General features: G+C 51.8%; 1 pseudogene; it reads left to right on the top strand.

Annotated features, from left to right (window-relative positions):
* Positions 1-11,810: 11,810 nt before the first annotated feature.
* On the top strand, positions 11,811-12,261 carry LOC116743677 (annotated as a pseudogene).
* Positions 12,262-12,630: the final 369 nt, after the last annotated feature.

Raw genomic sequence — 12,630 nt, 5'->3', positions numbered from 1 at the left:
GCAGAGCACAGGCTCTAGGCGCACGGGCTTCAGCAGTTGTGGCACGTGGGTTCGGTAGTTGTGGCTTGCGGGCTCTAGAGCACAGGCTCAGTAGTTTTAGCGCACAGGCTTAGTTGCTCCGCGGCATGTGGGATCTTCCCAGACCGGGGCTTGAACCCGCGTCCCCTGCATTTGCGGGGGGATTCCCAACCACTGCGCCACCAGGGAAGTCGCAGATTTGTATTCTTGACAGATGCCTCTCAGGTACCCAGCCACGTACCCATCATCCTGGCAAACTCCCCACTCCCAGCGGCCCTCTGAGGCTGGTGCTGTCATCATCAGGAAACTGGGCACAGAGAGGTAAGTAGCTTTCCCAAGGTTACACAGCTCCCTAGTGGAGGAACTGGGATTTGTTTTTTTGTTTTTGTACTAGGGGAGAAATTTTATTTCTTTTTACAATTTCAATTAAACTTTGGTAGAATAGTGACTGTGCATCTGAATCTCAGGAATACTGAGCAGCTTAAGGCCTCACTCACCTCTCACCTACCAGGCTGGTTCCCTGCTCTCACGCACACTCCCTCCCATCACAAGGAACTGGGATTTCAACTCACGCTCACCCCCACTCAGCTGCCACCACCTTGTGTACCATGAAACCTGGGGTCCGGGGGAGTGGGAGAAAGTGGTCCCTGCCCCAGCAGAGGGGAAGGGAAGCCACACAGAATCAGATTTCTCACGGGCCCAACATTTGGGTTGGGGTGGGGAGGTGTGGTCAGTACCGACACATCCACAGCTCAGCTTGCTCGGGCCTCCGCCTCCTTTTTGGGGCAACTCTGCAGGCTCCTCACTGGTCCCGGACGGCTCTGGGGACACCTTTCCCAGCTCGGGTGTTCCAGGGGGGCTGTTGGCAGAGCTGCAACCTGAGGGCACCTCTCTACAATGTCGCCCCCCAGCCGAGCTGCCAACTCCTGCCCAGACTGGCAGCCGCTGCCCCAGCACCCTGCACCAAGGAACTTCCAGACCCCCAATCTCCCCTGTTTCTCCTTTCCTCTCCCTCTCTGGTCTCCTCTTCATCTGTCTACCTGCTTCTCGTCTGCCGTGCTGAGAGACGGGATCTGACCGTGCCCAGCACTGCCCGCTGACTTCCATCCAGCAAGCACTCACGCCTGTGACCTTGGCCCTGAACCAGGTGGTCTGAGAACAGGGAGAAGGACTGCCCGCAGTGTGAACCCGTTGGGCATTCTGAGCGACTTCATTTCTCTTTAACATCTCAGCGGGGTTAACACTTCTCAGATGGGATGTTATGGCCACTAGTGCTGTGTAACAAAACATCCCAAAATGTAGTGGCTTAAAACAACCATCTTATTTTGCTCGTAGTTTTGTAGCTCAGGAATCTGGGATGGGCCCCGCTGGATGGTTCTTCCTTGCTTCATTGTGTGGTTGCAGTCAGAGGTTGGCTGGGCTGCAGACGTCTGAAGGTTCCACTGGGCTGGTCGTCCGAGCTGAGTCACCCACGTGGTAGGAGAGCCACGTGGCCTTCCCAGGAAGGTAGTCTCAGGGTAGCCAGACTTTTTACTTCCCCCAGAGCAAGGCTCCCAGGAGAACCAGGCAGAAGATGCGCACCTTCAGTGGCCTGGCAATGGAAGTCACAGAACATCACGGCTGCCGTACCCTTGGTCAAGACACGGAGCCTGCTTGGAGTCAGGGAGAGAGGGCACGGACACTTTTTAACAGGTAGAGATCAAAGAATCTGCAGGCTTGTTTCAAATCCTCTCCAAGTTTTAAAACGGACACGATAGGGAATTCCCTGGCAGTCCAGTGGTTAGGACTCTGCACTTTTACTGCCATGGGCCTGGGTTCTATTCCTGGTCAGAGAACTAACATCCTGCAAGCTGTGCCACGCGGCCAAATTCATTAATTAATTAGTTAAATAAATAAATAAAACAGACACAATATGTGGAAACACACAGACAGTGCCAAGCACCAAGCAGATACTCAGTGAAAGATAATCAATCCTTCTCAGGGAGCTAACTAGTTAGTCCAGGGGAAGGAGGGTCTAGATGGATGTTTGAATCCCGACTCCACCAGCTTTGTGTCTTCGCTCAAGTCACCTGGCCTCTCTGAGCTGCAACTGCCTCCCAGGCTGGATCAGCCAACGGGCAGGTTGAGTCTGAGTCTGTAGCTTGTGGGTCGTGCCACCTTCTGGAACCAGTAGAGCTGAGTTCAAATCCTGGCTCCTCTACTTCCAAGCCTGGCCTGTGCTCAGCTGCCCACCTGTAGAGTGCGGTGATGATAACAGCATCTTCCTTCTTCAGGGCTGCCATTAAATGGTTAATATATGGAAAACAGAACACGGCCTGGCACTTAGCAAGTATTAGTTAATATTATTGTTATTAGGGGCCAACAAGGTACAGAGAGAGGGGTTTGCTTTCCATCAACTTTTCCATCATTGTGCAATCTTAGACTCTAATTTCCAAAAAATAACATTTGAGTTTGAATAAAATGGTGTGTCATGGGCAACCTGGGCTCCCGGGAGGTCCCGGATAGGAAAGAACCGAGAGGCACCCAACAGTCCTCCTGAGAAGGGACTGGCCACTTATAACCTTGGAAATCCCAGCGAAGGATCCCGTTTGTACCCAGGCAGGAGTTAAGTCATGGAGAGTCTGAGACCAAGGAAAAGGCCCTTCTGGTCCTAACGAAGCGCAATCTGGAAAAAGGAACGCTCCGGCCTGGAGAGGTTCCACCCCTCTCTCCACTCGCTCTCTTGGAACCAAGGTGGGCTGATGGGAGGACCACACACGTCTGCAAAACGGTAGGGTTGCGCCAGACGGCATCAAGGTCTTTCTTTCCTATCTCGCGAGGTGGTTGCCATAGAACTAATGGGTCTTGAACTCACACCAACATCTTCTCACCAGTTGTTTTGATTGGCGCCTCTGATTTGGACACCAAGAGCCAAGGCTGTGGAGTTCCAGCTTCTCGTTTGTTCCTGCCACACCCATTCAGCAGCTGCACTGAGCCTCGATTCGGCATCAAAGACCACTAACAATTTGAGTCAAGGAGACACAGGCGTACCATTTTGTGATGGGCATGGCTTAGAAAGAGGAACGAAAAGGACGGGGAAGATGATGACACCTCTGCGTTGACAGGTGCCGATCATGCGGTCCTCCGGGATCTCAGTGGGGTGGATTTGCTTGACTTGTCAGAGAGGAAGGGTGCAAGTGTGAGCTCCACATCTTATATTGGCAGGCAACTCTTTGGGGGAGGGGGTGTAAATCTAGGGTAAGATCTTGATCAACTGAAGTTGCAAGTAACAGAAACCCACTCAAGTTAGCTTAAGCACAGAAGGGGGGCTCTTGGTAGGATACTGGGTTAGTGTGGAATTCAAGGACTGCCAAGACCCTCAAAGAACTAGCGTTAGTCCTGGAAGGGTGTCAAGCACGCTGGCAGTACTATTTCTCACACTCTGAAAGGGGTCCCTCCCTTCTCCCTCTGCAGCCTGGCCTTGCCCATCCCCCGTGGACATGACCATCCCACCAGCATGGGAGTTATCATCTCCCTTGTTCCAGGGACCAGCTCAGGTAGTGCCCAATCATCTCCCAGTTCTAACTTCGTAGAGGGAGAATCTAACTGGCCCTGTTGGGAGCAAATGTCAATCCATGGCCAATCAAATGAGACCAAAGCCCCAAAATGCCTGGGACTTATTTAATGCCCCTGAGGCATCGGCTGACAGAGGCTAACAGGGCTGGGGGTGTAAATACCCCAGATCCTGCGCTCTCGGCTGAGATGATTCAGAGGTGGATGTTTCCCAGGATTCTCTAGCTGATCACACAGTTGTCGGCTTAATGCTGTACACTTTACCACGTTCCTTCCCTTCCCTGTATCTCTTTCCTGTATTCCTTGCATCTCTCAAATAAGCTGCCTGCCCTCAAATCCTCAGTTCAGGGTCTGCTTCTGGGAACCCAAACTAAGACGAGGACCCTGAAGTCTAGGGAAGGAAATCCAGGAGTCTCCCTATTCTCTGAGGATATCTGTGCCTTCACTCTTCTATGCACTGAATATTAGTTGAGCACCTACTATATGTCAGACAAAGTGCAGGCAAATATAGGAGAGAAATAGGAAAGAACTGAAAAAAGTCTAGCCGTGTAAAGAGGAAGGCTTTTTACAAGAAGAAATTAGGACGCCAAAGGCTGAGCTGTGGTATTATTTAACTATATAAAAACTATGACTCACGTAGGAAAAGTGAACACCAAATCCCAGAATATGATGGGCACCCCCTTAAAGCTCGAGAGAGGTAGTTTAGAGCAAATTAAAGGAATTCTTCAGCCAACAGTGGAAAGCAAATTTATCCAGCTCAAGTTACCCCACAAGAAGTAATACAGGCAGAAAATGTATATATATATTTTTAAATAAATGAATGCTGGAGTTCACTTTTTATTCTATTTGATGACATTTACTGAGGACTTCCTTTGGACCAGGCATTCTGGGAATAAAGAGATGAATAAGGCAGACATGAGACAAGCCTTGTGATGGGGGGGACCCCGAGTGGACAGTCAATGCATCCTCTCTGCTGAGGGCAGTGACAGGGATCTACAGGCTTCCAAGGAGCCCAGAGGGGGCGGGTGTCTGGACCGAGGGGTGAACAGAGGCGTCACGGATAGACGTGATGGGGGGCCAGATGCAGGTTATGGAAACGTAACTAGGACAGACTGAGGAAGACAAAGAGGTGATGTATCGGCTACTATGAGTGGGAGGCCCAGAGGAGAGACAGTTTCAGGTATACCTGGGCCTCAAAGAAGATGGTCACATCCCCCTCCCCTCCCCTGACCTCCCTCCGTCTCTCTGGGCTCTGCCTGGCTCCTCTGGTCACCCCACGAGGCAGAGAAGGTGGCCAGTGGCAGCTATGATTCAACAGGTCACACCTTCCACCTGGCTACAAATTGAGAAGTAAAATCCCAGGGAAAGACACGATTGGCCCGGTTCAGGCCACATGTCCACTTTGGCAGATGCTGTCATGCCCCATCCTGGTCCTTGAACCCTGACGGCTGCAGTGCCTGCCTGCCTGACTTCCAGCTGCCGGCACAGACATTCCTTTGCCTCTGGGCACGATGCCCATGGCAGGCCAAAATTGGCATGGAATCACACCCGTTGGAGCAGCATCAACCAATAATTTTTTTTTTTTTAATGTTTGGGGTAGGAGTTTATTAATTTATTTATTTTTGCCGTGTTGGGTCTTCGTTTCTGTACGAGGGTTTTCTTTAGTTGCGGCAAGCGGGGGCCACTCTTCATCGCAGTGCGCGGGCCTCTCACTATCGCGGCCTCTCTTGTTGCGGAGCACAGGCTCCAGGCACGCAGGCTCAGTAGTTGTGGCTCACGGGCCCGGTTGCTCCGTGGCATGTGGGATCCTCCCAGACCAGGGCTCGAACCCGTGTCCCCTGCATTAGCAGGCAGACTCTCAACCACTGCGCCACCAGGGAAGCCCTCAACCAATAAGACGATCTGGAGTATAGGTACCCCAGCTCCCTCACCGCTCAGGGGATGACACCTGCTCCCAGAGAACCCAAGGGACTACGCTCCAGGTGCCCCAGTGATAGCTGACGTGATGCCCACTCTTCATTCGCTCTTTCTCTTTTCCCCCTCCTCCTGGTATTTCCTGGGATCATCTCCCCAATAAACTACTTGCACTCACATCCTGTCTCACAGGCTGTTTGGGGGGAACCCAAACTAATACACCCAGCCATCATCACAAGCCTGTGGCCGGGGGACAGGACCTGGCGCACGTGTTCACCCAGTGGCCAGGGCAGCCAGAGCTGTTGATCCGAGTGGGGGAGGATCCAATGCAGGGGGGCTTGGCAGAGAGCTGGCCCAGACAGATGGGTCTGGAAGGATGAACAGGGAACACAGGGACATATTGGGGAGGCGAGGCTGGGGGTGGGAGCCTGAGCGAGCCTGCTAAGCAATGTAGATGTGAACCTGCGGGGAGAGAATTAGGAGCCCCCAAAAGGCAGACTTCCATCTGGGGAAGATCACGAGGTAGCCATGGGGAGGATGGCCCGGGGCCAGGGGAACTGGAATGGATGTCTTGGGGGGAGCTCCTGGCACCACAGAGGTCAGTCACAGCCCCCCATACAGCTCCCTTTCTCTCTGGGCACCTGGGTGCTGGGTGAACCCCGAGCCCACAAGAGGGAACTAGGAACCCCAGCTCATCATCTACTGAGTGCTTTACATGAATCCTGTCTCCCATCCTCATGCCGGTACTGTGAGGTGGGATCTGAGGTTCACACGCATAAATAGGTGGCCCAGGATCTCACAACAAGAGATACAAAGGCTGTGAACCCAGTGGACCCCAAAACCTGGGCTTTTAACAAATCTGTGATGTGGTAATTGATCACTAATAGGTCCAATGGGGGGCTCCCTCTCTGTCTTTCTTTCCCTCCCTCCCTCCCTCCCTCTCCTTCTGAATCTATTCAGGTCCCGAGTTCCAACTGTGAGCTTCCAGCTAGCAAGGGATACCTGTTGAAGCAAGGAGGTGGTCATAAGGGAGTAACCTATTGAATTCTTTGGTTAGAAAGTACTGGAACATTCAGGGAGCTTTTCTTTACAGGATTTGGGATGGAAACGCTTTAATGGTTTTGAAGTACAAACAATTATCCTGGAACACTCATGAATCCTTCCTCCTCAACCAAGGAAAAGCTTATGAAAAGTGATAAGGTTGCCAAATCATCAACACCCAGGGTGACACAGTTTGTGGCCATCCTGGGACAATAATGCCAGCTTCCCAATGCTCCATCTCAGTGCTAGATCCCTTTCACCACAAAATTCCCCAGCAGTGACACAGAATGCTCAAGTTGCCTCCAGATAGCTCATCTCTTTTCTTCCTTAAAAATAAGAAGATTCTTGATTTCTAATCGAGTGCACTGCCACTCAGCTAAAAAATGATACTTCTCAGCCAGGCTTGCGCCTTCTCCTTTCTGTAGAACTTCATCTAAGTCAAGGAGGAGTGAGTGGGATAGTCTTGTGTGGCTTCAAGGAAGTCTCCCCAAAGGGAGGGGGAGGTTTGCCCTTCGCGGTTCTCCTTCTTCCTTCCTGCCTAGAACATGGGTATGATGGCTGGGGTGCAGCAGCCACTTTGGGCCATGAGGTACCTTGGGAACAGAAGCCATAAATGGTGGCACTTGGGTCCACGACTGATATAGGTCTCTATATCAGTTCTACTACCTACATCGGACTTCTTTTATATAAAAGAGAAATAAACTTCTATCCTTAGTTAGGTGGGGAGGAGGGGTGGGGTTTTTGTTCCTCCCTAGTAGCCAATCCTGATAACGTCTTTAGTTTAAAAGTGATAATAAATCTAACGTCAGAACAAGGGAGTCTGTTTTCTGATGTTATTGTTTCTTTGTCTTCTGTTTTTTTGTTTGTTTGTTTGGGTTTTTGGGGGTTTTTTTGGTTTTTTTTTGGGCCGCACTGCGCAGCATGCAGGATCTTAGTTCCCAGACCAGGGATCGAACCTGCGGCCCCTGCAGTGGAAGTGCAGAATCTTAACCACTGGATCTCCAGGGAAGTCCTTGTTTTCTCTCTTTTGAATCATCCGTCTGGAACCTCTTCATTCTTGGAGGCAAACAACAAAATGGAAGTATGATTATATCTTTATGAAAACGGGAAGACTACATTTCACAATTTCATGAGAATCTTTGCTCACACTGCTTTGAAATCATTAACCTGAAACATGCCTGGGTTCCCGCCATCACCAGGATTTCTGCCCCCCCCTCTTCTCTCCAATATCCAAGGAGAAGAGCCAGAGAACACCGATGACTGTGGCTGGGAACGCCTCAGGAAATGCAGCTCTTTTGGCAAACGCTACAACGGTGATTGCTTTCTCCCCGGATGACGATCAGGCTGTTCCAGAGGAGGCTGGGCCCTGGGTTTCACACCCAGGGTGTGGCATTTCTGGAAGATTCTAAACCTTTCTGCCAGCCTGGGGGGAAGCCAAGCATCCCGATGCTGCCTGTTCTCTCACAAACGGCATCCCCCAGTGTGCGTGCTGGGTCCTTATGTGAGCTGGACCCCTGCACACCAGCCGGGGGAGTGACGGATGAACAGAATGAAAACTGGTCTCTCCTCCAGCCCCCAGGAAGGGAATCACAGCACTGCACCCTCCCGCTAGGGAGGGGCCCTGAGCCTCTAGATCTTCTGCTGGACCTTGAATCCAAGCTCTGTCCCTCTTGGCTTGAGACCCTGGGCAAGTGCTTTGACTTCCCCGTCCCTCGATCTCTCCATCTGTGAGATGGGAATAGTAACAGACCCACTTTTCAGAGCTGCTGTAGTAACGAGTTAATTGTCGAGAGTTCTAAGTATCATCCCTCTCACCCACGTCCTCTGAGTCATCAACACTCCTGTTTCTTTTTTTTAAATATATTTATTTATTTATGGCTGCGTTGGGTCTTCGTTGCTGCGCGCAGGCTTCCTCTACTTGTGGCGAGCGGGGGCTACTCTTCGTTGCGGCGTGCAGGCTTCTCATTGTGGTGGCTTCTCTTGCTGTGCAGCACAGGCTCTAGAGGCGCGGGCTCAGTAGTTGTGGCACGCGGGCTCAATAGTTCTGGCTCACGGGCTCTAGGGTGCAGGCTCAGTAGTTGTGGCACATGAGCTTAGTTGCTCTGCAGCATGTAGGATCTTCCCGGGCCAGGGCTTGAACCCGTGTCCCCTGCATTGGATTTTTTTTTTTTTTTTTTGCGGTATGTGGGCCTCTCACTGTTGTGGCCTCCTCTGTTGCGGAGCACAGGCTCCGGACGCGCAGCCCCAGGGGCCATGGCTCACGGGCCCAGCCGCTCCGCGGCATGTGGGATCCTCCCGGACCGGGGCACGAACCCGCATCCCCTGCATCGGCAGGCGGACTCTCAGCCACTGTGCCACCAGGGAAGCCCTGCATTGGATTCTTAACCACGGAAGTCCTGTCACTCCTGTTTCTATAAATACCGTCCCTCCCAAGCACTATCGCCTATGGGACACCCTCCCTAATCTCCCCCACCCCAGAAAACTGTCAAATAAATGGAATCTGTGGTCAGAGTTTGAAAAGCAGGGTAAATGAGCGTATCCGTGTCACGGGTGTGCCAGAACAAATGACCACAAACTGGGTGCCTCAAAACAACAGAAGTTTGTTCTCTCACACTATCCGAGGCCAGAGTGTGAAATCAAGGCGTCGGCAGGGCCAGGCTCCCTCTGGAACCTGGAGGGGACGATCCTTGCTCTCCTCTTCCAGCTTCTGATCTGCCGTGTCCCCTCCTCTCCATATAAGGACACTAGTCACAGTGCATTAGGGCCACACTAGTTCAGTATGACCTCATGGTATTACACCTGCAAAGGCCCTTTTTCCGAACGAGCCCCATTCTGAGGTTCCAGTGGACATGAGTTTTGCAAGGACACTATTACCTTGACTCTGAACTGTGTGACCAAGAATATGGCAGAAGTAATGCTGTACTAGGCCTTAAGAACCTGGTAGCTTCCACTTCTTCCTCATGGGACGCTTGTACTTGGAAGCCCATCGCCATGCCGTGAGGAAGCCCAAGCTGCCCCGGGGAGGAGAGCCGGCAGCCAGCACCAACGTGCAGTTGCAAGTGCAGGTCCTCCAGACGCAGCTGATGCGCGAGCAAAACCGATGACTGGTGCTGTCCTGAGGTGCTAAGTTTGGCGGTGGTTTCTTGTACAGCAGCGATAGGTAACAGGGACAGGAAGGGTCAATCCGCTCCTTGCTTTTACAGCACAGGGCCGGGCACACAGAAAGCGGTCACCAAATGTTTGCTGACTGTAACAGAATCATCTCTGACTCCCAAGAAAGCACTCGGCAATGGCAACAACCGAAGTCATTAATACCCCGTGATCTACTGAATAGAACGCGACAGGGCTCTGTCTTCCTTCTTGTCTAAAGCAAGATAAATTGAGGTTCTTATTTCCAAATGATGGGGCGGCCTCTGTGTTCCTATTAAATACTGGCCCTAATGGAAGACAGGCTTCTGGAGTCCCTGGCAGGCTGTGGCGGGGTGAGTCAGTGGATTCATGCAGATGTGCGAGTCCTCGCGGGTCTCCGACCCAGGAACACTTGTGAGAAGGGCCTCTCCCTGTGCACACGTGTTCCCAATCAGCAGCTGAATGACCTGGGTCTGTCGCTCACTGGGGCTTGCTGTCGACCCGAGCCAAACCTGGAATCGTCTCCCCAGGAGAGTCATGACCACGTGGCCAATCGTTAGCATGACGGCTCCCAGTGACCCCCGCCTCCCCGTGTCCTCGCCCCGCTGTGGCTCTGCCCCTCAGCTCCTTACCAGGTGGAGTCTATTCTTCAGCCCTTACACCTGGCTTGCCTGTGTGCTTTACTTTGAACAATAGATTACGGTGGAAGTGATGGGGCACCTGCTCCAAGCTTGGGACCCACAGGGTCTGCAGCTTCTGCTGTCACTCCCTCAGACCCAGACACAACTGTGCTATAAAGAAGCCCAGTCTAACCCACTGGAGGATGAGACGATGGGGAGTACGGGGGGCTGGGGACGCCAGTACCTGAGCTGAGAGCCAGCTCCAACCGCCAGGCACATGAGCGAGTGGCCTTGGACCCTCAGCCCTGGCCAAGCTGTCAGTTCCCTGCAGTGACACCACAGGACCACCCCACAGAACCTGAGGATAATACTGCATTGTGTGAAGCCCCTATGATTCGGGATGCTTTGTTACATGGCAAAGGCTGACCAAAACAGACCACGCCATGTAGCCTGGTCAAGGATAGAATGTTCTGAAAGCCATACATTCCCCCTCCAAACAGCCAACTTTCCCAGGGAAGAATCCCAGGGAATATTTTGTATTTCTCTTATAGGCTGAACTGTGTACCCTGCCCCCCAAATCTGCATGTTGAAGTCTTTTGAAAAGAAAACCACAGGGCTTCCCTGGTGGCGCAGTGGTTGAGAGTCCGCCTGCTGATGCAGGGGACACAGGTTCGTGCCCCAGTCCAGGAGGATCCCACATGCCGTGGAGCGGCTGGGCCCATGAGCCATGGCCGCTGAGCCTGCACTCCGCAACAGGAGAGGCCACAGAGGTGAGGCCCGCGTACCGCAAAAAAAAACAAAAAACTGCAGGCCCGAAATGGCGTCACTTGCGCTAAAGCCCATGGTAGCAAACCTAGACTTCATACCTGGGTTAACTGCAGTCTCCAGCAACTCAGCTCCTCCCCAGCATGGAGGTTTCTCCGCAACTCCAAGGCTCTGTAACAGGCTGAATAATGGCCCCCCAAGATGTGCACATCCTGATTCCTGAAGCCCGTCAATGTGATTTATATGATGCGTTAGCCTCTTAGGGCTACTACAAAGGACCCCAAATGGGAAGGCTTAAAACAACAGAAACTTATGCTCTCACGGTTCTGGAGGCCGGAAGTCCAAAATCCAGGTGTCAGCAGGGCCTTGCTCCCTCCGAGGCTCTGGGAGAGGATGGGTTCCACGCCTCTGGTAGCTTCCGCTGGTCACAAGTTGGGGTTCCTAGGCTCTGCGTCCCTCCAATCTGACTCCATGGTCACACGGCCATCTTCCCTGTGCCTCTGTGTCCAAATTTCCCTCTTTTTACGAAGACACCGGTGACTGGATGAGGACCCACCCTATTCCAGTGGGTTCCAACTGATTACATGTGCAAAGACCCTATTTCCAAATAAGATCACACTCTACGGGCTGGGTGGAGATGAAATTTGGGGGAACGCTAGTCAACCCACTACACATTGTAAAAGAGACTTTGTTAATGTGATTAAGGATCTGGAAATGAGGACATTATCCTGAATTATCCTGTGGGTCCAGCGTGATCACAAGCGTCCTTACAAGAGGGAGGCGGGGTATTATAGGAACAGTGGCGACACGGTGTTCCGGAACCAGAGTGGGGCATAAGTAATCTTGCTGCCATGCCTCCAAGCTGTAGTTGTGAATCAAGCTAAATTCTAAACAGAAGGTGAACCTCTGAGAAAGTCAGATATACTTTAAAAGTCAGGATGTGGATCCAAGGAGGACAGCCTTGGCAGCAATGGCCCTTGCATCAGCAACAATGGATGCAGTCACTCCAGCACCAGGAGGATCCCAGCCGGACTGACTGGGCTGCACTGGCTCAAGCTTGGATTTGCCCAAAGAGTAGCTTCAGGACAGCAAAGCATGATAGAGCCACCACCAGGAATGATGCCAAATGCACAAGGTACATCTACCATGGAGTCTGGTCCAAACAATCATGGGAATTTCCAAGGGGATTCAAACTTTTAACAGAACGTGGCAACCAGGCTGACAGGGGCTGGGAACACTGGAAACCTCACTGGGCATCTAGGGAAGACAGCATTTGAGGTCTCTCTGTTGCAACCTATGGCCTTTTTAGCAGCAGCCCTGGCAGAGCAAAACATGTCTGGTCTCCAATTAAAGAAAATTTGTGTCACTATGTGACAAATTAGTCTGTCAGAGATACTCTGCCCCTACCATCCACCCATCTTTTCTCTTCCTTTTTCAGATAGTGAAGATCTTCCGTAAGTTTTTATCTGTTTATTTTTTTGTCTGTTTGCTTTTTTTCACTTCACAGTACGATTAGGTTCCTTGATGCTAGTTCAGTTTTCTAGGACTTCTGTCATTATTTTTAACAGTCACTTCAAATTATTTATAGGTG

Source organism: Phocoena sinus, chromosome 19 (assembly GCF_008692025.1).
Source record: "Phocoena sinus isolate mPhoSin1 chromosome 19, mPhoSin1.pri, whole genome shotgun sequence".
Lineage (NCBI taxonomy): Eukaryota > Metazoa > Chordata > Mammalia > Artiodactyla > Phocoenidae > Phocoena > Phocoena sinus.
The sequence above is the reverse complement of the archived record's forward strand: the minus strand, read 5'-3'. Positions and strand labels throughout refer to the sequence as shown.